Source organism: Pan paniscus, chromosome 14 (assembly GCF_029289425.2).
Source record: "Pan paniscus chromosome 14, NHGRI_mPanPan1-v2.0_pri, whole genome shotgun sequence".
Taxonomy (NCBI): domain Eukaryota; kingdom Metazoa; phylum Chordata; class Mammalia; order Primates; family Hominidae; genus Pan; species Pan paniscus.
The window spans coordinates 103,764,435-103,789,245 of record NC_073263.2 but is presented as its reverse complement, the minus strand read 5'-3'; the positions used below and the strand labels follow the sequence as shown (position 1 = coordinate 103,789,245).

At 37.4% G+C, this 24,811-nt stretch overlaps 1 protein-coding gene and 1 pseudogene across 1 annotated transcript in view; both read left to right on the top strand.

Moving 5' to 3' along the window:
• Positions 1 to 24,811, top strand: part of FGF14 (fibroblast growth factor 14) — a 693,522-nt gene that overhangs the window by 130,738 nt on the left and 537,973 nt on the right. The window lies entirely within an intron of this gene.
• Positions 8,575 to 8,878, top strand: LOC106635455 (large ribosomal subunit protein eL39-like; annotated as a pseudogene).

Here is a 24,811-nt window from a genome sequence, read left to right as displayed (position 1 = left end):
ATTATTTTTGTGCCATGCTGTCTACTTGACCACACATCAGACAGACACCCAAAAGTGCTCGATGATAGCGATTGTCATTCATAACATTTATTGCAGACCCAGACACTGTACTAGTTATTTGGAATTTAAACTTATAGTTTTGTAGAGAAAATGGACATATGAAAATTAATGAAACACAACGTGATATTAACTCCAGTGAGCCTAAATAGATGGAACGAGTACTCAAAGGAGCTCACTCATCTGGGGCTTTCCAAAAGAATTCATGGGAGAAATAATATTTGATTTTAGCTTCCATTGATGATGGGTTGGAGTTTGGCATGTTGAGAAATGGGAAGAAATGCACTCTGGACAGAAAATGGAGGTGCGTGGCTCAGAGTTATAAATGTTCATGGAGTATTTAGAGAAAATTACATGAATTGCTGGGACTGGAACACGGCAAATGGACAAGACAGAATGGTGAAGAGAAGAATGAGTATGATGGAGTTTTATTTTGCAGGAAGGCGTGCTGGGGAACTGGCAAACCAATATGAGATATAAAAATTGTTAAAAATTTGGCAAAGATTCAGAATTTAATTTCAAGAAAAATTTCACTAGACACCAAATTAACCAAAAACTGTATATCGTAATATTAATTCTGATAAGTATTTACCACAAAACCAAGGGTAATTGACTAAATCACTCCTTCACATAGCAAGATGAAACTAATAATATCTCTGCAGAGCATGTGGAGTAACTAGCTAATATGAATACAGAAACTGTGTCCTTTTAAAACCATGTTAACTGCTTATTGTATAAACGTTCATGCATTCATTTCTTTCAGCAAACAGCATAAGCAAGGAAATAATACTTTAATGCATTTATTCAGTGGTAACAATGATACTTGCATTAAATCAAATTTATCTGACAACAAATTTTGAAAGCACTTTACACAGAATATATACCCAAACACCAGTTGCTACAAACATGACAAAGGACTAATATATTTACTCTATCATGAATTCATAATAATCAATAAGAAAAACATTAAGACAAACAAATAAATGACAAACAGCTTGAACAGACAATTCAGCAAGAAGGAAAAACAAATACCCAGACATAAAATACAATGCAATGTACAATATATATGTCTATATGTCTATATATTTATGCTCACTTACAGTTCAAAGCATGTAAGTGAAATTCAACTTATATTGTTTATAGAAGTAAATTCTTGGCAAGCAGGTTGACAATATGTGTAAAGATCCTTAAAAGCTTTTATATATTTGGTAAGTAATTCTGTTTCTGAGAATCTATCCTAAGAAAACAAACCTAAGTAGGCAAAGTGTTACAGTAATGAAAACAGCTGAAATTTCTATCTATAGAGAAATGTTTTGAGATTCAGTGGTAAAGTCATTTCATGTAATATGATACAGATTTTGAAATATGATTTATTAAAATTGTGTAGTAACATAGGAAATGCTTCCAATACAGCATAAAATAAAAATCAGAGTAAAAATTATGTTTATGCTTAAAATATATGAAATACCTTAGAGACACACACAGAGAGAGAGAGAGAGAGATGAAAGACATTTACTATATGGATGTTTCTAAGTGAAGGAATATGGTTCTTTTATTTTTTTTTCCCTGAATGTTTCATATTTTCTTGAAGCAGCATGTAATACTCTTATAACATCATTTTACTTAAAATTTTACAACTTTATTGTCAGATAACAGATTAATTCTATTTTAAATTGTAAAAATTTAAGACCAGAGAATTTTTTTAAACTTGCTCAGGCACAGTACTAGGTACTGGTGAAATAATGGAAAAAAACTGGTCCCTGCCTTTGAACAGCAACTCCACTCGGGCGTGGTGAGATGCAAAGTTCCTGGTCAGGCCTCTAGCTTGTGGACACCATCTTAACCAGGCCTTCCAAACAGATGGTATCTATCCACTAGTTTCTGATTTTTTTTTTTTGAAAGGGTGAGTCTCATTGTGTTGCCCAGGCTGGCCTTGAACTCCTAGGCTCAAGCAATCCCCCTGCCTCATTCTCCCGAGTAGCGGGGATTACAGGTATGTGCCACCACATCTGACTTCCATCAACTTGTGTTAAAGATTGCCAGGGCGGAGCTGGGTGTGATGGCACATGCCTGGCAGTCCTAGCTACTCAGGAGGCTGAGACAGGAAGATCACTGGAACCCAGGAGTTCCAGGCCAGCTTGGGCAACATATTGAGACTCCATCCCTAAAATACAATAAAATATAATAAAATAAAATACAGAATAAAATAAAGATTGCCAGGGTAATAATTTAATGCCTAAGAAATTCACCACATCCCTACTTACATCTGAATAAAATTCTCTGTCATATAATTTTTCTTAATACTGTTTTTATAAGAGATGACAAACAGTTATCACCATTCTTTATATAATAGCTCACCTAAAATTAAAAGCAGAATTATGCTTTTTTATGGTCTTTCCCAATCTGCCTGTGCTATCCATGCTGACAGACACTTTCAGAGTTAACACGAAGAACTTTGTTTTACAGTTGTAGTCTATTGCTGATTGTGAAATTTGTGATATATTAGCAGAAATTGCCTTGACTGTTGAATTCGCATATGTCCAGTTGGTCTCCACCTAGGACTTAGTGGCTTTTGCTTTTCCTGATGAACTGTTTTTCACTTTTCCGATATTTGTGCCAAACAAGTCATTCACTGCCTGTTTCAGACCACATTTTTCTGTATCACCCAAACATTAAGCTTGAATTATGTTTTTCTCAGTTGAATGTTACTTCACCATTTAATGAGAAAGTTGTATCTCTCCAGATTGCTAATTGTTAGGTGATATGGTACACAAGCTAAATATTATTTTGCCAGCATAAATAACATCTCTATCTTCTCAGTAACCTATTGAATGATCTTCTTGTTATAGAGGCAGATAAAATTGGTTGCCATGGTGAGTTTATCATTAAACTTATCAAAAGATTAGTCAGTCTTTTGATGGAAATATTTTTTGTTAATTTATTTCTATTTGAATAATATAACATGTTTTCCCCTCATGTATTTTAGTGATTTAACTTAAAGGATTAAATTTTTGACTAGAAATTTCCAGGTAACATCTGTAGTCTTTATTAAGTTTTGATTTATATGATTTAAATTATAAAAACACCATCATCATATAAAATTAAAATATAACAGGTCAGAAATGAGAAGTGAAATTCTCTTTCTCCCATCATCCCTAGTTTCCTTTATTAGAAACTCTATTGAGATTTTCATATGTATTTGCATATATTATTCTAGACATTTTCCTGTATCCACAACATTATATATGTATATAATGTATTATAACTTACATAACTTTTATATAATATCTATATATTTTGGTTTTACTCAAATGATATCATAGTATAACATTATTCTGCAGCGTTTTCACCAAAATTATCATGCAAAAATATTCACATCGGTCATTTTTAGATCTTCCTTATTGTTTTTTACAATAAGGAAAAAGTTTTTTTTAACTACACATTATTCCTTTGTGTGGATTATTATGAACTATTTCACTAACCCTTAGTGAGTTAGTCAATGACACCGAGTGTCTGCAATGTGCTTGGACTTATGTTGGATGTCATGGAGACAGTGGTGAACAAAGACCAAGATTTTGTCCTCAAAGTGCTCACATTTTTGTGTCCTTAAGGATAAGTTTTTCACTATTATGGCAGCTTTTCTATTCAGAATACATTTTATTCCATTTACATTTATTGATTTCATAAATGTGTGTGGTCCTATTCTGATGTCTTAGAAGATTGTATTTCATGATTTATTGTTTCCTTCTTATCTATTTATAGCTAAATTGAATGTACTCTTTTTTTTGTATTTTTTGAGGCATGAAAAACGTCAGCTCACCTAACCAGCTTCTTTTAGTAGTTTTCTCAATATCCTTAGATAATACATTTGAATAACTATTTTTTGATTATTAACTGTATACAATTTCTGTCTGCTTTGAAACTTAGAAATTACTATGTTTGTATTTTCTTTTACCCCCGAATTTTAGTACTTTACATGATTGTAAAATACCAAGGATTATAACATTTACATTTGGTTCTGTAACCATAATTATCTTGTTTATTTAAATCTAATTTTTCATTTATATTGATCTAGCACTAGCAGTCATCCTTTATAGAGAACACATTATTTAAATTTATCTCTTGCTTGAAGATATCTTTCTCTCTCTCTCCACATAGCCATATATATAACCATAGATATGATACATATATCCTTTACATGTATGATACATAACTTTAAAAATGGCCAATACATTTCATATGTCCTTCAATGTTCCAAAAATTATTATTTTTGTCTATACACTTGACTGAAAAATCTTGGCTGAGTATACAATGTATGAGTCATGTATTTTTTCTGTTAGAATTTTGCCAGCATTTCTCCACTGCATTGGTCATTGGAAGTTGATGTCTGAAATGCTCCCAATTTGCTTTTTCTCCACCACACTGTTCTAAGCGCAGTGTTCAGTGCTGGAGGCACAAAGATGGAGAAGTCTCAGGTCCCTTCATTGAGAAGCTCCCCGACTAGGGTGTGGTTGAGCCCCAAATCAGTCGTCTGGCTCATGGACATAATTCTAACCCATGTTGTGAATAACTTAAAGTATAATAATAATAAAATTAAATTAAAAAAAAAGAAAGTTTATCTTTTGTCTTAAGGTCGAGTAACTTCACTAGAATCTTCAGTTAACTTTCCACATCATTTCTTTGTAAATACAGTGTGATTCTTTAACTTCATCATCTTTTATTTCAAGAAAGACTTCTTTTGTTAAACTATTGAAATTTTGTCTGTTTCTTTGTTTTTGTTTGTTTTCTTCAAGAATATCAATTTTGACCATTTGGTTACTTTTTGTCTTCTGTAACTATTGTTTTCTGTATCCAGTGAGTTTATATGTTTATTCCTTTATTTTTGTGTAATTTGCTTTTCAAGCTTGTGTTTTACCTTTCTTACTGATTTCAGCAGTATATATTCCACTCTTTTCTTTCTCAAGTGTAGTTTTCATCTGAAAAATGACTATACTGATATTTTCAATTTATTTTCTGAAATTGGTGAGTTCATGTTTTATCTCTGTTATCTTTGATCCCTCTTTTATATGTTTAATATCTTTTTAAAATTCTTTACCCAGAATCCATGGTCCATGTTGCATGTTTTCTTTATATTCTTTAAGAATATCATTTGATATAAATTTGCTTCTGTTTATTGGGAGCAATTCTTTTATAAAATGCGGTATTTATCTGATCTTTGCTTCTTTCTCTCTCTTTCTCTTTCTCTCCCTCCTGTATTCTCTCTTTGAGATGAGCAGATCACCCACAAAGAGGATTAGCCTTGTTGTAATTGGATGTTTAAATTACACGTTTTTATTTTGTAATTTAGAGTTTGCTTATCACTGATCTGGTGACCTCGGTATGCAATTACAAAGAGGGAGGTTCCTCTCTCTTCAGCTCTTCTAACTCCATCTAACTCCATCTTTGGCAGTTTTTTGGTGTCAGGAGTTTTAATGGGAAAAACAAAAACAAAAATGGCCAATATTTGTCATTCACCTTTAGTCAGCCTCTTCTACTGTTCTGGGAAGTAGAAGTTGAGCCTATATTTTCTCACCCCAAGTAAAGGATCACTAATTAGACCTTTTTGAATTTACCAGTTACTTTTAAGAAATCTGCGTCTTGGTCAAGATCTAGAGAGATGAGTTGTCCCTTATTTTTTCTCTCATTTTGTATCGGTATTTTGCAATAGTCTTCTTAGTCTTTTTTTGTGGGGCTGTCATAGCTTCCCAATTTCATTGCAATTGTAATTTTATCTAATTCTTAATTATTTTAATCAATTTTTTAAATGACAATGCAGGAAGTAAACAAATTTTTTTCTTCTTATATTTTACAAGAAATCTCCATTAGTATGCTTCAAAATAGAGTAATCAAAGTAAGCATTTGCATCAATTTAAAAAATATTTTTATTGATTTTGAAAAAGAAGCACTTTTCAGTGTTTTCAGTTCTTAGGTAAAGTGTTTTCAGTTCTCAGGGAAAAATGTATTCTGGAATTCTAATTTTGATTTCTTCACTTACCAGCTGTGATTCTTCTATTTAGTCATTAAATTTTTCTCAGTCTTAAGGGTATAAAAATTCCTACTTACCTCACAAGGCTATTTTGTGAGAATCAAACAGAATAAGACATGAAAATCTGGAATGTTACCAATTCTAATGCAACTATGAGGTACAGTCAATATTTACATTTTACATATGGAAAAACACTTCCATTTTTCCATATGGAAGAAAACCCAAGTCATGGCTTATAGAAGACCATAATGGATTCTGCCTTTTGCTTGAATTATATTCAGATGCGCTATTATTTTTCACCAAGTCTGATGGAGATCGACAACAGTGCATATCAGTGTGTCCATGCTTGCAATTACTTCCCTTATCCTCACCTCCCGCCATGTTTGCTAAAAGAGATAATGAACCTGGCAGTTCTGTTTCTGAGCATTTGCAAAGCAGAAATGGGTATGGAGGGTTAAGGAGTTTATACCAGAAAGAGCCAAAATTTACTTACACAAAAACATAATGGAGAAATAAAGGGTAGTGGAGACCTTGTTTTGGAGGGAAGTTTTGACGGAGGATGAGAATGGGAAAGGAAGAGAGAGGCCAAGTTAAAGAGAGAGAAAAGGCATTTTAAATTGTTTTTTGGTTATGAATTGAATTTCTTTTAATGTTTTCAAAAGATACAAGTAAGTATTAGAAGTATTTTTAATTACTTTGGGGTGAAGGACTGTGTTTCTTTATGATACAGAATGACATAGGACTTACATGGTATGCCTCCAATTTCCTCCTCCTATCTACTCTCAGCTCTTCTCCATCCCGTGCTGTGCCCTGGGAGACTGACCTTGACCTTTGGCCAATGGGCTGCATGATCAAACAACTAGCAGGAGAAGAGTGAGATTGGGGATTTTGTCCTAATACCCTCCTCCTGACAGTCACTGTGTACCAGCTGTGTCCCTTGACAACAGGTCATGGTTCCTCTGAGGGAAACTTCTCTGACTCCAGGTTTAAATAACCACTCCCCTCTTGCCCTTTTTGACTCAGGTGTTTTAGTCCCCCACCATCTTTAGCTCCCAGATAGTGTTACTATCCTTTGTGGTTTCTGTACAACCTGTAAAGACTCATAAATAATTCCTTTATAAAATCCCTACTCAAACAACAAGAAGTGTGTTATTTTCTGCTATAACCCAAATCGTATAGGACCAAATGAGGCCCTTAGACTTATTTGGTTTGTAGAAATATGCTTTAAGTGTCTGGTATTGTACCAGAAAAAACACAGACGATCTAATGGCCATATAACTCAATCAGCTGAAATGGTCAGAACTTTTTATTTTGGCCAGTTTTCATGCTTTATATATTTCATGCTTTCCATGTCAATAGTAGATGCTAATTTTATGGAGAAGGAGCAAAGAATGCAAACTTTTTTTGAGCCTCAACTTTGCGTTGGTGTCAGTGTTCAGCATTCCATTGTCCCTATGCAATCCTAGTATGAATCTCATGAGAAAGGTCTATTTTGCTTCATTTTACAGATGAGTATCATGAGTCTTAAATTGTTTCACCAACTCTCAAAACTGGCAAATGACAGAGCTATGATTCAAACAGCTTTGATCTCAATCCATCTAAAATTGGTTCCCCGAATTTATTATACCTCAGAAGTACATAGGAATTCTTTTAAAAATACAGATTATTAGGACTATCTCAGATATGCTAAAAAAAAAAAAAGGAAAGAGAAAACCTCTAGGGGTTCTCGATTTGGAAAGCTTATATAAGCCTTCACCCCTCACTTGGTGATTCTGATATGCAGCCAGTTTGGAAAGAATAAAGTTTCGAATTGATTCTGCCCCTAAATGACACTCAACTTTTTCCCCCTGGTTCTTAGGTTTGGCCTTTCAAATACCTTAAACAGAGCCATATACCAGAGAGTGAATTATTTCACTGTCTAAGAGTGTTTATTCTGATTTTCCCCATAGGTCACTTCTTAAACAAATTCTGAATTTTAGCAATTCTGCATGAATTAAAAGCAATATGAATTATGTCCAGAAATATTGTACTAGAAATATTTTTATCTGTACTAACATTTATTATTTAAAACAAAATTATATTAGAGTCCATGAAAATACGTAGAGCCTAAATTAGTAATTCTGATATTGTAAAAAGTGAACTAAGTATATGTTTTTATAAAAGTTGGCATAAAATGAGAATATTGATATTGAATTACTTCATAATCTCTCTCTAATCTTCATGCATATTAGGTACTGTCTCTATTGGGGGTGCCTTTCATGTGTTTAAGGAATAAAGAAGAAAATGTGGTATTATGTAAACCCTTAGCACTTGAGACTAAATTTTTGTCCTATTCATCAAATTATGATACTACATAATTTTTCACTGCTCAATACTCCATTTCTCCATCTTTAAAATGAGTAAGTCCACCTTACTAAAGCTCAAAGAAATATCCTATAAAATCTGCTTTTTAAAATAAATCGTCCTTTCTCTGCCATCGTGGTGTGTGCTTGACTGCGCTTCTCGCCATGTCTTCTCACAAGACTTTTAGGGTTAAAAGACTTTTAGGATTCCTGGCCAAGAAACAAAAGCAAAATCATCCCATTCCCCAGTGGATTCAGACGAAAACTGGTCATAAAGTCAGGTAAAACTCCAAAAGGAGACATTGGAGAAGAACCAAGCTGGGTCTATGAGGAATTGCACATGAGATGGCACACATATTTATGCTGTCTGAAGGTCACAATCATGTTACCATATCAAGCTGAAAATGTCACCACTATCTGGAGAGTTGGACATGTTTTGTTGGGAATATATATTTTTTTCTCTCTGAATCTGTTATGAACGCCTTGGTTTGCTGGGTTCAGTAATAAATACGTGAGACCTTTCGTTCACTTAAAAATCAATCAGTCAATCAATCACTGACTTCTGAGATGATATAAAATAAAAGCATCAAAATAAAAGCAATAAAATAAGGTAAACATGAACTAATATGGGCTTCATAAAAAGTCCAAATATCAATGAAAGTGTGTTATTCAACCATTGAGAATCCACTGCCTAACATAATGTTTACCTGTTAGTGGGTGCTAAATTTTGGCTTTACTTGGCTATATTGGATCATTATTATATAATTTAACAGATATGTGCATGGATTTTTTTAGAGCTACATTTACACTTAAAAACCTATCAAAATAATTACTCCTGCTGGGAATTTAAAAAGACTTTTTAAAATAAACAATTACCCACCAAGAAACAACAAGGTTAGAAGGGTGTCAGTGATAGGAATTGTAGCACCAGTTTTTCTTTATAAAGTTCCTCACAGGGACAGAGTGAGCATGAAATAAAAAGTGATTTTTCTTTTTAAGTTTGATTGGTTGAAAGGGAGGTCCAAGCAATAGTAGGTAGGAAATAATGATTCTGAATTTTTATTTCCATTGTAGATAGCAAACGTTTACTTCTGAAAAGCTTTAGAGTATTTAACCTGAATACCTAAATATTTCATCTTAAGCACTTAAAATGTTTAAGTGTTATAACCTTAACATGTTTTATTTTTAGCATCTATTAGAGTAAAAATGTACAAGTATTTCTTGCTGTATCCATGAAAAAAAGGTTTTCCCAATAGTGTGATACTAAAGATCAGCATCTGCTTTATAACATTCACATCTGTTTGCTCAGTGGAATTTACCCTGCCCTCAGCCGCAGCTAGTACTGAGTGAATCCACAAGCCTACTGCTTCCAGGAAGAATCACGTAGCCAAACACCCAACTTAAGTGGGCCCCCTTTCTCCATGCGTCCTGATACAGTTGCTAATGAAGCCATGCATCCCATCTGTCAAGCATTTTAGGTGATCACACCAAAGAGGCCATGGACAAAAAGACTCCTACATATCCCCAGCTCAACAAAACCTACTGGGTACCCCCTATTTTATTTTTAGGGTAATATTTTCTTCTTTATTTAAAATTCAATAGGAAAAATCATTTTGTCTTTAAAAACTTATGAAAGTCTTTGAAAATTAGACTGTTTAATTTGAATTCTAGGAGTGTGCTTACATATTTTCTTATGTGTGATGTATTTTTATAGAAGATATTGGACACTAAAAGCTGATAGCCACCCTTGTTAGAAAGGAACTATTTAGTCATTATTTCTGAGGCCTGCTGTCATCTTTCCTTCCCCGGTTTGGGAAAGAGAGGGTAGTATAACGGGTTATTTTGGAATATGCAAGACATGTGCTGATGAGCTATAATTACATAGTGACATCTTGGGAACTGCTATTTGGATGCTGCTTCCAGCTAATTTATAATTCTTTAAAGATGCTACATTCACATTGGTTTTTCATTTACTTTCATTTTTTTCCCATTTCTTTAAAACTGGTAGCATTGCTATAGGTTTAAATATCTCAACGATTTTCTTCTACAACATCCAGCCAAGCTGAATTAAAACTTATTGTAACAGCCAAGAAGCTAAAGGTAAAGCTCCTTAAATATTTTCCAAAATTATCTAATTGCTTCTTACAAAACCTTTCCTTTGTTTTTGGTGCCTTGTTTTATCCTAATTATCATTCAGTCCAAGTGGATCTTATTAGGATCCCATGGTCTTTTTGCCCTTGCTGGGGCCTGATGTCATTTTTTGTAGACACTGATCTAAAATAAAATGACATGAATCTGTTCAGATGAAACAATTTCAGTTATTCACTTTTCAGGTGTCTGAGTGTCTCCTATGGACACAGTTTCTGCCCCTAAGTAGCTGACAATTTTTGGGGACAGGGACAGGGAAAGAGGCAGTCACAATAGCGGGCACAATGGGAGTACCTCTCTGGAGGAGTTAGGAAAGGCACTGGCAAGTAACTTCTCTGTTGAGACACTTGGTATAACAGGCGTCATTCAGAGAAGGGGATAGGGCAAGGAAGAACACTTTAAGCACGGAAACAGGATGTCTCACAAGAAGGAGGTGAGAGTGAACAGGCTACACTGGGTGTGTACTGCAAGTTGCTGGGTAGGATGAAGGTTCTAAAGGCACACTCAGTCCATTTACAGAATGTCTTAAAATATGGAGAGTTAGTTTTCTCTTGATCCTGATGCCCGTTTTGCTTCTTGGCATGTTACAGCAAATGAACAGGAGTCAATGTGATAGCGATAGCAAAGTTGTCTCTTTAGTCACCCTATTAGCATGTTGTAGTGAATTGGAGAAGAGAAGCAGCTGCAGGTTTGCAGAGGAAATCAAAACAGAGCAATTGCTGATACTCCCCATGGAACCATCATGAAAGCTCAGCACAGAGAGGCTCTAGGGAGCCCAGCAGGCTGAAATGCTGCCACGCCAGTGCCTGGAGGGCATTACTTTGCTCTCCACTGCATTTGATTCTCAATCTTCATTTGACACTGAAACAAACTTTCAGTAAAAAAAAGCGTGGTTGGGTTTCCAAGATCAGTGGCGAACTGATCTATATTTTACTTGAGGTAACTTGAGATTTAGTTTTAACTTTAGATATAAATATCTGAGAATTTGAGTACCAGTTACCCATTCAAAAGATAACTAGATTTCAACTGTGACCCAAGGAAAGGTTACATAAAATTACTGTCTCCTCCCCTCCTCCCCCTTCTTTTCTTCTCTCTTCCTCCTTCTCCTCCCCCTTCTCTTTTACTTGTTCTCTGACTCCTCCTCCTCCCCTCTCTTTCTTGCCTGAAGATCAAGGGCTTCGCTAGTGATGTGCTCACCCTTAACTAACATGTAAATTATGAATCTCCTGACAGAGTGTCGGGAACGTGGGAAACAGCTCCCTCTGTCCGGTGAGGACTGAAGAAGTGGTATTTATACTTATGTTTTTAAAAGATGCAGAAAAACATGCTCCTGCTTTTTTCCAGAGCAAAGACATAAAGCAATGGGTGTCATAGAAACAGTACTGGAATCAGAGACAGATTCCTACTTCTGGCTCTATCACAGACTAGCTATGTGGCATCTTGGGCTAGTATGGGATGTTCAGTGCTTTATCTTTATCTATAACTCTGCTTCATTCATTCATTCATATGAAAAACATATGTGGCGAACCTAGACTGTTCTAGGTGCTATGCTGGCTTCTGGGGAATGTGAAGGTAAAAACATCCTACCTTGATAGAGCAAAGAGTGGATGGGGGGAGGGCTCCCACAGGGTCGATAAATCCAGAGATAAGCAAATTTACTATGATAGTGGGATGATATATATGCTATGAGACAGGAGGACGTGAGTATCTACAAAAACAACGAGGAGTGTCTCCTAACAGGGACTGGAGAACCAAGGTTGCAGTCAGGGAAGTTTTTATAAGGGAAGAGATGTTGGATGGACAACATAGAATGAGACTCTGTTTCAAAAAACAAAACAAAACAAAAAACCAGACAAATAAAATTATTTAGGAGAGATGGCAGGGGGTGGGGATGTGCTCACAAAGGGAGTGTGGTCTGTTGAGGAGCTGTGAGGGGCTCAGTTTGTGTCCACAGGGCAGCTGTGTTGATGAGTGGTGGGCATGGACCTGGAGGGATGAGCTGAGGCCAGAGCCCCATGCAGCCTAGCATGTCACGCTTTGTATCTCATCTGGAGAGTGGCGGGAGCCACTGAAGTCTTTCAACAGAGGAGTAAGATCATGATATTTGCATTTCAGGACAGCCTCTTTGTGCCTTGGTAGCACCCATCACAAAATGAGCAGATGAATGAAGAGATGATTTCTAACTTTTCCAGATCATGTTCTTTTTTGAGAATATTAATTTTTTCTCTAGAAAAAATACACATACAGGTAAAACTATCTATCTATTAACTTCCCAGGAGGCATAAAGAGCCCCTGAAGTCCAACCATGGATCACAGGTTAATCAACTCTCCATTGTAATGGTCTGTGCTTACTTTTCACATTAGTTTTACTTGAATAGTATTTGTCCCAAACCTACTTAAGAGATCCTGACATTTTTTTACATTATTGTTTGTATGTTCCTCCATTCACTTAATGAAACCAAGAGCACATCTCTCACAAAGCTCACGTGCAGCCCCTCTGACATTACCCACAGCACAACAGGTGGAATCAGTGATTCATTGAGACAGCTATCATTCCAGGGAGCTTGGGCTCAGGGATGGTGGAGCGACCCATCTGTTGCCATCTGCTGCCATATTCTTCTCATGGGCTCCAGTCCCCAGACTGAAGGTATGGGGGCAATAAATAAACACTCATGTAGGGGTTTCGCCAGCGATGCCCAAGCTCCCAGAGTCCTAGGCAGGCCATTGTCTAGGGTGAGGCAGTCCCAAAAGGGAACAAAAACAGAGGACCTCAGCCAATTGTGGCAGAGGAAAGGACACAGCAGCCTGGACAAGCAAGAGGGGTGGAGGCAAGCGACCTCCATGGTCGCTTGGCCTCCTGGCCTCACTGGTGGGTGGGGCACAGTACAAATGTCTCTCACATGTGGGCTGAAGCTGCTGCTGTGCTCCCAGCTTGATATGGTTTGGCTGTGTCCCCACCCAAATCTCATCTTGAATTGTAGTTCCCATAATTCCCACGTGTTATGGGAGGGACCTGGTGGGAGATAATTGAGTCATGGGGGCAGCTTTCCCATACTCTTCTCATGGTAGTGAAGAAGTCTTACAAGATCTGATGGTTTTATATGAGGAAACCCCTTTCGTTTGGCTCTCATTCTCTCTTGTCTGCTGCCATGTAAGACATGCCTTTCACCTTCCACCATGATTGTCAGGCCTCTCCAGCCACGTGGAACTGTGAGTCCATTAAACATTTTTCTTTGTAAATTACCCAGTCTCTTTAAGTATGTCTTTATCAGTAGCATGAGAACAGACTAATACACAGCTATAGGTAGAAGTGGCTGAGGAACTGGGCCAGAAAGGGACATGGGTTAGTTCAGCTTGAAGAGCTAGGAAGAAGAAAAGAAAGGAGAAGACTGAAGGTGGCCCCTCCAGAAACACTGCAGACTGTCAGCCTTGTCAAATGCTTGGGTTCTTGCATGAAGTGCTCCCTTTTCCTTGTGGCTTAGTGGCAGCAAGTATGAAAAATGAAGTATTGATGGAAAAAATATACATTGGCAGAAGATGGGTAGTTGGGGACTCTATTGGTTAGAAATGCACATGCAAACGGCTGGGCGTGGTGGCTCACACCTCTAATGCTAGCACTTTGGGAGGCCGAGGCAGGTGGATCACTTCAGGTCAGGAGTTTGAGACCAGCCTGGCTTCTACTAAAACTACAAAAATTAGCTGGGCGTTGTGATGTATGCCTATAGTCCCAACTCAGGCTGCTGGGGCAGAAGAATCACTTGAACCCGGTAGGTGGAGGTTGCGGTGAGCCGAGATCATGCCACTGCGCTCCAGCCTGGGTGATAGAGTGAAACTCCATCTCGAAAAAAAAAAAAAAAAAAAGAAAAGAAAAGAAAGGAAATGGACATGCATGCAAAAAGGAAAAAAAAAGATGTCACATTAAAACCATCAGCAAACTATTGAAAGAATTCACTTCCAGAAAATGTCCTTATTATTGGAGGTAATGCATTTCTATCTGTTGGCAGGTATGCTTTTTTTTTTCTAATAGGTAAACTGTGTATACCTACCATTATATACTCTGATGCTATTGTTGTGAGAGAAATGCCAATTTTAAGTTAGCTGATGCTTAATTTTGTAATAATCTTACTGCCTTTATTATGCCAATTATTATGCAAGCCAATTCTCCTTTTTCCTTATATACAAGATCAAGTTCAATACAAGCCACCAAATTCAGATAGAAACGTGTTAATTCCATGTGAAAAGTGAAGGAAAATGGATGTTATTTCATTGAGCAAAAATATCATTTATTTTTTCAACATATTTTCAGTTCATGACCAATTATTTTAACTCAAACTACTTAGATTTAATTTATAAACCTGATATTGCATAACATATAACTTAAAGTCAAACTGTTCTACATGGACTAATTTTATTGTATTATCAGCATCGACTCTTAATTTTAAATCAAGCAATGTCACCCATTTGTTAAGCTTCCCTTATGTTCTAGCATGAGCAATTACTAGTAAGTTATATAATAATTTAGGACAGATCTTGTGGAGGAAGTAAGTTCTGCTTAAAATGTGGGAAATTCTAGAAGATGTGTTAACTCTTTAGAGCATCTGATTCAGTAGTTCCCAAGGGAAGTTTGAGAAATGTTCCAACAAAATTTGACAAGTTGCTAGGCGCCTCTGTTTTAACTTGTACATTAGCTACTTTTTTCTTCTTTTTTTTTGAGACAGGGTCTTGCTCTGTCACCCAGGCTGGAGTGCAGTGGCGTGATCACAGCTCACTGCAACTTCGACCTCCCGGGCTCAAGTGATCCTCCCACCTCACCGTGCTGAGTACCTGGGACTGCAATGTGTCCCACCATGCCTGGCTAATTTTTATTTTATTTTTTTTTGTAGAGATGGGGTCTCCCTGTGTTGCCCAGGTTGGTCTTGAACCACTAAGCTCTCAGTCTTCCAAAATGCTGGGATTACAGGCATGAACCACCATGCCTGGCATGTTAGCTACTTTTGAAAGACTTCATAGAATGTATGTGACCTGTTCTCAATCTTTTCATTTCTCCCTCTCTTCCATCAACTCATACCATCCCTTTATATTTCCAAATCAAAACACTGCTCCATCCTGATTTAGAGTTTGAGTAGTTGCTGTGCCTCACCTGTCCCCAAGTAGAAATTGAGTGGTCTTGGATACTTTTCCGATCAATGAGTTTTTTTTGTTTTTAATTATTGTCAAATTCAAGTTTATTTTCTAAAACCCGTTTCTCCACCAGAACCAGTCCCACCATCAAGCATGCCTTGTAAAGGTTTCCTAACATTAAGTTTAGAGGAAGATGCATTGAAGTACCAAGGTTACAGTCCTAAAGCAGCATGATCACTCACAATATTAGCCCTTTAGAAGTTAGGTGATGGTGGGTGTCTTTGCAGACCTATGGTTTTAACTCAGCTAGACATGTACAAAATCAGGCAATAGTAACCTTTTTTCTCCCAGCAGAAGTGTCTTAGACAGAAGAAAGGCTGTTTTTCTTCATCTACTTGCCCCCCAGAAGCAGAATTCCTTGATGAGATAATTACTTACTCACAACTTACCCAGGAAATTACATTATTTTGTAATCTTGCCTCATTTATAAGCAAGGGTAAATCTTCCGTCATAGGACCTTTCTGACTGTATCTCTGCCTGTGGGTTAATAAGACAACTGATTGTACATGACAGCCTCTTTTCTTTCCTGATTTATAAATCTTATTTATTCCTTTAAATGGATGGCTTCCCCCTCTCATCCGCTTTATTTCTTTTTTCTTTATTGTGTGATAATCTCATGTAAAAAGCAAAGGCAAATGGATGTTATTTCTTTGGGTAAAAATGCTATTTATTTTTCAACAATTTTTGGTTCGTGTTTTGTGGCTGACTGAGTAGTTTTCCTATCACTGTACTTGATACCAAAAGATGGTTGGACATTTGGATTTCCCCTCTGGCCTTTCCTCTCCCTTTCAAAATCAAATCGTGCTCAAATTTAATCAGAATAAGTGGCCAAAGGAGTAATAGAATATAGAAGAATAATTTACTATCTCTGGAACTCAGTGATGAAAGAGAGAAATTTTGAGGTGGTCTGCACTATCTTTCTGGTTGATGAGGTCTAAATGATTCAGTTTTGATTCATGGAAACAGCACTGTGAACAATGACCAGAATAAAAGGGGTTTCAAATTTAACATTTTCTTCCAAAGCAAGAATGGTAAATTTACATTAAACTGTCTCAGATGATCAGTGATTTAGAGATTTCACCTAGCTATTTCCTAAAATAGTCTATTAACAGTTAATTAAAACATGAAGCAAGTTGGTGAGAAGAGTCCATAGCCTGCAATCTCTATATTTTCTCCAGGTCTCCAGGACTTCAGCTATGTCAGTGGTTCCCAACTGGGAGCCATTTTGCTCCTCAGGGGACATTTGGCAATGTCTAGTACATTTTTGGTTGTTATAACTGAGGGATGATGCTACCTGCATTTAGTGGGTAGAGGCCAGGGATGCTGTTGAATTTCCTACCATGGACAGGACAGCTCCCCATCACAGAATTCTTTAGCCCCCCAAATGTCAAAAGTTCTGCTGTTGAGAAACCCTCATCTGTACCAACGACTAGGACCACGTGGTAGGTCTTCCTTACAGATAGCCTCAAATGGAGGTCTTCTAGGGGCTTCTGGCCATCAGAATTCTTAGGAATCTTAATAAAGTATAAAATTGCTTCTGAGTCCAGGGTTATTTGGAGTGACAAAGAGGCTCCTGGACTCGCCTGGAAGCTCCTGTAAACCCAACTATAAGGATCTTGGTTCAGCTCCTGAGCTCCACCTGTAACGTATTTTCAGCTATGACCTCAGATCTGATCCAGAGCTCCAGTAGATCCCCCCAGGCTGACTTTGCCCATCTCTAACATTTTGGGACAATGGCTGAACCCTCACAGACAACCTGCATTGTGAGTTTGTGCCATAAGCACTCACTGTGAGATTAACAAACATATTAACCAAGTTAACTTTATAAAGGCCACTATCCACGTTATATTTTTGGAAGTTTTGGGATTGTTTAAGGTTGTTAACTTAATGAGCAGTTTTTCCAAATAATGGAGAAATTCACCATCACCAACCAGTCTTGCCCTCTCTTGCTGGGGTAGAAACCTTACTACCCTTGGGTGGTGTTACCGTGTACTGTGTTCATTGTTTACCTTCACTTGACCTGTATTAGTTCAAAATCACATGAAGTGAGGGAATAAAATCTTCATCTTTATTGAGAGGAGGGACAAGAAAGAGACTTATGTCAATGAAATGGAAATTTTCCTATCCCAGTTTACTTCTAATCACAAGGGTTCCATAATTAAGAGGCTTATATAGCATTTAAAGTTTATTTGTTTGTACAGTACAATTTACAGTTTACAGTTCTTTCACCTCCAGCCAGCCTTCTGTATCTGATTCCATATTCCAATCCAACTAACCACAGATCGAAAATATGTGGGGGAAAAAACCCATAAAGAGTAAGAGTACAGCAAAAGCCAAAATAGACACATGGGATCTTATTAAACTAAAGAGCTTCTGCACAGCAAAATAAACTATCATCAGAGTGAACAGGCAACCTACAGAATGGGGGAAATTTTTGCAATCTATCCATCTGACAAAGTGCTAATATCCAGAATCCACAAAGAACTTAAACAAATTTACAGGAAAAAAACAACCCCATCAAAAAGTGGGCGAAGGATATGAACAGACACTTCTCAAAAGAAGACATTTATGCCGCCAAAAGACATATGAAAAAAAGCTCATCATCACTGGTTATTAGAGAAATGCAAATCAAAACCACAGTGAGATACCATTTCATGCCAGTTAGAATGGTGATCATTAAAAAGTCAGGAAACAACAGATGCTGGAGAGGATGTAGAGAAATAGGAACACTTTTACACTGTTGGTGGGAGTGTAAACTAGTTCAACCATTGTGGAAGTCAGTGTGGCGATTCCTCAAGGATCTAGAACTAGAAATACCATTTGACCCAGCCATCCCATTACTGGGTATATACCCAAAGGATTATAAATCATGCTGCTACAAAGACACATGCACACGTATGTTTATTGCGGCACTATTCACAATAGTAAAGAATTGGAACCAACCCAAATGCCCATCAATTATAGACTGGATAAAGAATATGTGGCACATATACACCATGGAATACTATGCAGCCATAAAAAATGATGAGTTCTTGTCCTTTGCAGGGACACGGATGGAGCTGGAAACCATCATTCTCAGCAAACTAATACAAGAACAGAAAACCAAACATCACGTGTTCTCACTCATAAGTGGGAGTTGAACAATGAGAACACATGGACACAGGGAGGGGAACATTACACACAGTGACCTGTTGTGGGGTGGGGAGCTAAGGGAGGGATAGCATTAAGAGAAATACCTAATGTAGATGTTGGGTTAATGGGTGCAGCAAACCACCATGGCACGTGTATTCCTGTGTAAAAAACCTGCACGTTCTGAGCATGTACCCATTTAACCAAAACTTAAAGTATAATTAAAAAAAAAGAATAGGAATACAACAATAAAAATACATATAAGAAACAATGGAGTATAACAGCTATTTACATAGCATTTGCATCGTATTAGGTATTCTAACTCATCTGGAGATGATTTAAAGTACATGGGAAGATGTGCCAAGGTTATATGCAAATACTATGCCATTTTATAATAGGGACTTGAGTATTTGCAGATTTGGGCATCTCTGGGAGGTCCTGGAACCAGTCCCCTCGGATACCAAGGTACGGCTATATTTCATGAAATCCTCGCCTTGTTAAGCAAGTTATTATTACTGATTCCATTTTATTGATGAGGGAATTGAAGCTTAGCAAAGTTGTACAGCAGTTAAGTGGGAGAATCAAAACCTGAATACTGCTTTTGCCCCATGAAACCAGTGAGTTTCCCACTCTAGCAGGGCTGGGTCTTGCCTCAGTGGCCTCAGCCATGTAAAAAAGTGCATGTCAATCCTTAGGATGTGTCCTGCTCCAGTTCTTCCCATGCAACCTACATTTCGCAAGTGGCTCATTTTCTTTTTCTATTTGGTTGCAAAATGTGCATAACGCCTTTCCCAGCTAACTTCCTTCCTAACATGGTCCAGATAGATTAGATTAGCCGCATCGATATACAGGTGTCTGGGATCAGTAAAACATTGTGACTGGACTGGTACAGCATTATGCTGATAATTAATTTTATCCATTTGTGGGTCATAGCCTCTGTAGGCTGAGATGCAGAGGAACAAAGAAAATGAGTTCTCTGGATTCATAAATTTCATTTCAAAGTTATCAGTGATATTTAGATAAGGGTGTGCTTTTGCCAATAAAGGGAAATTTGTTTGGGGATTGGATGAGGCTTGGTGGAAGGAGAGATTTGGTAACATCATTTGGAGGATGCAGGAAGAAAAGTCTAAAAAGAGTCATGTAAAGGGTGTGGCATCTGATTTCCACTGAAGCACGAGGGATACTGGGTTCCAATTGCCCCAACGTGAATTTGGAAAAGGTATCTCCTCTGATTGTGCAGAGCATAGCTAGTAGAGAAAACCCAAATCCCATAGGCTCAGAACTCGATGGCTGGCATCTCTACTGGACTCTAGCCCTCCTCGTCCCTTGTTTTTGTCCTTTATGCAGTGTACAAACTTCACTGTCTGCAGCAGTTCTCAGGATGAAAGAAATGCTGTTTCATCATGAGATCCTGTTTCTTGATGTTTTAAAAGATTGAATTTGGAAGTGAATAAAACAAAATCCAAAAAGCCAACAGAAAAGGTTCTTGGGGAACCAACAGTTTTTACAAAGTCCAGAGGCTTAGAGTGCCATAAAAGCTCCAGCCCTCACTCAGAGCCTTCTGACCGGGTGCAGCAGCAGACAGGTGGATTGCAAGACAGGAAATAAAAGGAATTTTCAAACAGACATCCAGGCCTTAAGAAGTCAGCAGCCAGGAGGGAACCTTGTACCTCTATCTCCATAGTTCCCAGAGACAAAGATACCATACCAATGAGTAGTGATTTGATGTAGCATTCATCAAATATAATGAATTCATCAAATATAATGAATATAGCATTCATGTTTATAATGAAACATTCATGTTTATAATGAAAACTTCGTGTAATAAAAATCTGAATTCAGAGGTTTTATTTTCAATGGTTGATATTTTTAAGTGTTAAAGTTTATAGGAGAAAGTTCTGGTTATCCAGAAAATTCGTGTATGTAAGATGCTTAATTTCTCAATGAGGTTAGCTAAGCAAAGATTTGCAGAAAAATTACTCTAAAGATATTTTATTACAAAATTTATAAATAAAGGAATAGCACTAAATAGGTCCTTCTTTGGAGTAAGTCATTTTGTATGTAGGCATTCCTAAATATGTTTTACGTGATAGAGATTTAGTAATATGCCAAATGTCTAGAACAATGCTTTTCAAACTCTGTTTAATGAAGTATTAATCTTAGTTTATCAGCATATTAATCAGCATTCTCTGAAACAAATATGTCTCTTTAAATAAATTTGGGAAATACCAGGGTTAACAAAGTGAACAGGCTTCTTTATTGCAGGATTTCTCTGGGCTTATAATATAGCAAAATGCACCGTGGTTTCCCAGAAGGGGAGCATAATATTCAATGCCAGTCACACTTATGTCTGAACTCATTAAAAATCAACTCCACTTTGCCTACCCTGTTCCTTTACACATTGGTGGGGGTGGTCTGCTTTTCCTTTGGAGGAGGCTTGGATGAGGCTATGATATTTGATCACTTTCAGATAATGAAATTCCTCTTGCTATAAAAACAGACTTAATTCCAAAAGCATATGCACAATATACTGTGCAAAAATTAAGATTCCAAAGAAGTGCATTAACCCTGGACTTCTCCCAGGTCAGAGAAGGTTCACATTGGAAGCCTGTGTCCCAGGGAAATTGTGGCTGTCCTCTCCTTGTGCACTTCCTCCCTTTGGTAACTGCATTTAACTCCTTGATAGGGCGCAGTGTAGGTAAGAGGCTAGGCAGAAAGACAGTTGTGACCTAGCTCTGTTGCTTTCTGTCAGCTTGGCTGATGTTAAAGCTTACTCCTTCCATGATGGTGCTTTGAGGGGTGTCCTCTCCAACAGTTCCATTGATAGGGAACACATGTGTCTTTTTACCCTGGGGGTGGTCTTCTTACATAGGCAGGATCAAGACCATCTCCCTTTCTTTTGTGGCTGGGCCTGGTCCAGGGAGGAGTAATCATGCCTCCCCCTTAGTCCACTGTCAGAGAGGATAGCCAGTCCTTCTCCCTCCCAGCCCATGGTAATTGGTTCTAGAGTCCATGAGAGATTTCTCATGAGGAGGAGGAAGAAAATGCTCTGCACTCTAACTGAAGAAATCCTTTATGTATCTTTGAATTGCACCAAAGAATTCAAGAGATGTGAAAGAGTTTCCCAAGACTGTTGCTTAGGAATTGGGGAACAAGAAGGAAGTGCTGTCTTTCACTCAGATATCTGAGGACCACCAGATTGGTGACTCGGTTGAAATAGACACAGGTGTAGTCCTATGTCAACATTTAGCGTTACATATTTCAACACAGAAGATAACAGAAGATACCCTCGAACGTGCATGCGCCCATGTGCGCGTGTACACACACACACACACACACACACACACACACACACACGCACCCCTCTCAGTACCATACCATAATTCTCTGAGCTGTTGGTCACTCTCACACACAGTCTGCATTCCGCACTGTCTGCTCTGTCCATGACCCTCAACAACAGCTCCCATTGTTCTGCAAAACTGCTGTCTTCAAGGCCAACCTTTTCTTTCTGATTGTGGTCAATTTACATTTTTTGTTTGTTTGTTTTTTTAGCACTTGTGCTCTCTGACCACTTTAGGAATATCCCTTCTGATTTGAACAACATTTTGCTATCCAAGTTCTGTCTACTTTTTTAACCAGTTCTTGCTCCGTGTATCTCCTTTTGCTTGTTCTCAAGTAAGGGAGTAACAGGGATAAACTCCCACTCCTTGGTAAATCTTTCTATCATTTTTGGAAATCTCATCCATTGTAGTAAATGCTCTTAAATCTTCATCTTCAGGCCGTGACTTCCATCTAGCCTCCATTCACGTTTCCAGGTTTATGTCTGCAATGAGCATTCCGTGGCTCTACATAGATGCCCCACCATACCTAGAACCCATGTATCCCAAACTCAATTCTTTCTTTCCCAGGACATTACTTCCTGCACTTCCTTAGTCTATCAATGGCACTGTTATTCTCTTGACCATCTAGACTTGAAATTTTGGGGTTTGGACTCCTCCTGCTCCCTTGCTTTATATGTAATCAGACATCAAGTCTCAATCATTCTTTTCTTTTAATGCTTTTTTCAGCTTTCGTTCTACTGCCTGTCTTGTTCATTTATTTTTCACATCACGAAAGATGGTGTGGACATTTTTTCTCTCTTCACTTTTTATTTCTGCATGTAATATGTTTTGCGTACTTCACCTGAAGTCGTCCTAAAACATGGCTTTCATTCTGTTAATTCCCGGTGCAAAATACATGGCTCACAATTTCCTGGTGAATTTAATCCAAACTTAGCCCAGAATCCAAACCTCTTGGTAATCTGGCCCCCATCTCCCTCTCTCACTCTGTACTCCACTTTTCCTTTTATACAAACACTATGCTTGAGTCAGACTGGTATCCACATTTTTATACTGAACACATCAAATCTACTTCCCACCCCTCTGCTCTTACTGGAATCTTGAATATCTCAAATAAGATATATGTACTCTAAACCTGTGTAAAATGCATGTCTGCAGCATTGTCTCATTTTATCTGTTTCCTCATTTTATTTTAATTGGTAAAGAAGTATACATTAATAATTTCTAAGAGTCAAAAAGAAAGGGACAATATTTTATACTTCTTTATATATTCCAAAATGCTGAAAACCATGCCTTACAAGCAAAGTATATACTTTTAAAAAAACTTTTATTTTAGGTTCAAGGGTACATGTGCAGGTTTGTTAAATAGATAAACTCGTGTTGTGGGGGTTTGTTGTACAGATTATTTTGTCACACCAGCTACTAAGCCTAGTACCTAATAGTTGCTTTTTTACTGTTCCTCTCCCTCCTCCCACACTCCACCCTCAAATAGGCCCCAGTGTCTGTTGTTTCTCTTTGTGTTCATGTGTTCTCGTCATTTAGTTCCCACTTCTAAGTGAGAACATGCACTATTTGGCTTTCCATTCCTATGTTAGTTTGCTAAGGATAAGGGCCTCCAGCTCCATCCACATTCCTGCAAAGGACATGATCTCCTTTTATTTTATGGCTGTGTAGTATCCCATAGGATATATATACCACATTTTCCTCATCCAGCCTACCATTGATGAGCATTTAGGTTGAGTCCATGTCTTTGCTATTATGAATAGTGCTGCAATTAACATACGTGTGCATGTGCCATTATGGTAGAGCGATGTATTTTCCTTTGGGTATATACCCAGTAATGAGATTGCTGAGTTGAATGATAGTTCTGTTCTTAGCTCTTTGAGGAATCACCACACTGCTTTCCACAGTGGTTGAACTAATTTATACTTCCTCCAACAGTGTATAAGCATTCCTTTTTATCTGCAACCTTGCCAGCATCTATTATTTTCTGAATTTTTAATAATAGTCATTTTGATTGGTGTGAAATGGTATCTCATTGTGGTTTTGATTTACATTTTTCTAATGATCAGTGATATTGAGGGTTTTTTTCATAGGCTTGTTGGCCTCATGTATGTCTTCTTTAGAAAAGTGCCTGTTCATGTTCTTTGCCCACTTGTTTTTAATGGGGTTGTTTGATTTTTTTTCTTGTAAATTTCTTTAAATTCTTTATAGATGCTGGATATTAGACCTCAGATGCATAATTTGCAAATATTTCTCCCATCCTGTAGGTTGTCTGTTCACTCTGTTGATATTTTCTTTTGCTGTGTAGAAGCTCTTAAGTTTAATGAAATACCATTTGTCAATGTTTGCTTTTGTTGAGATTGTTTTTGGCATCTTCATCATGAAATCTATGCTAGTTCCTATGTCCAAAGTGATATTGCCTAGGTTGTCTTCCAGGGTTATTATAGTTTTTGGTTTTATATTTAAATTCTTAATCCATCTTGAACTTTGCATATGGTGTAAGGAAGTGGTCCAGTTTCAGTCTTCTGCATATGGCTAACCAGTTTTCCCAGCACCATTTATTGAATAGAGAGTCATTTCCCCATTGG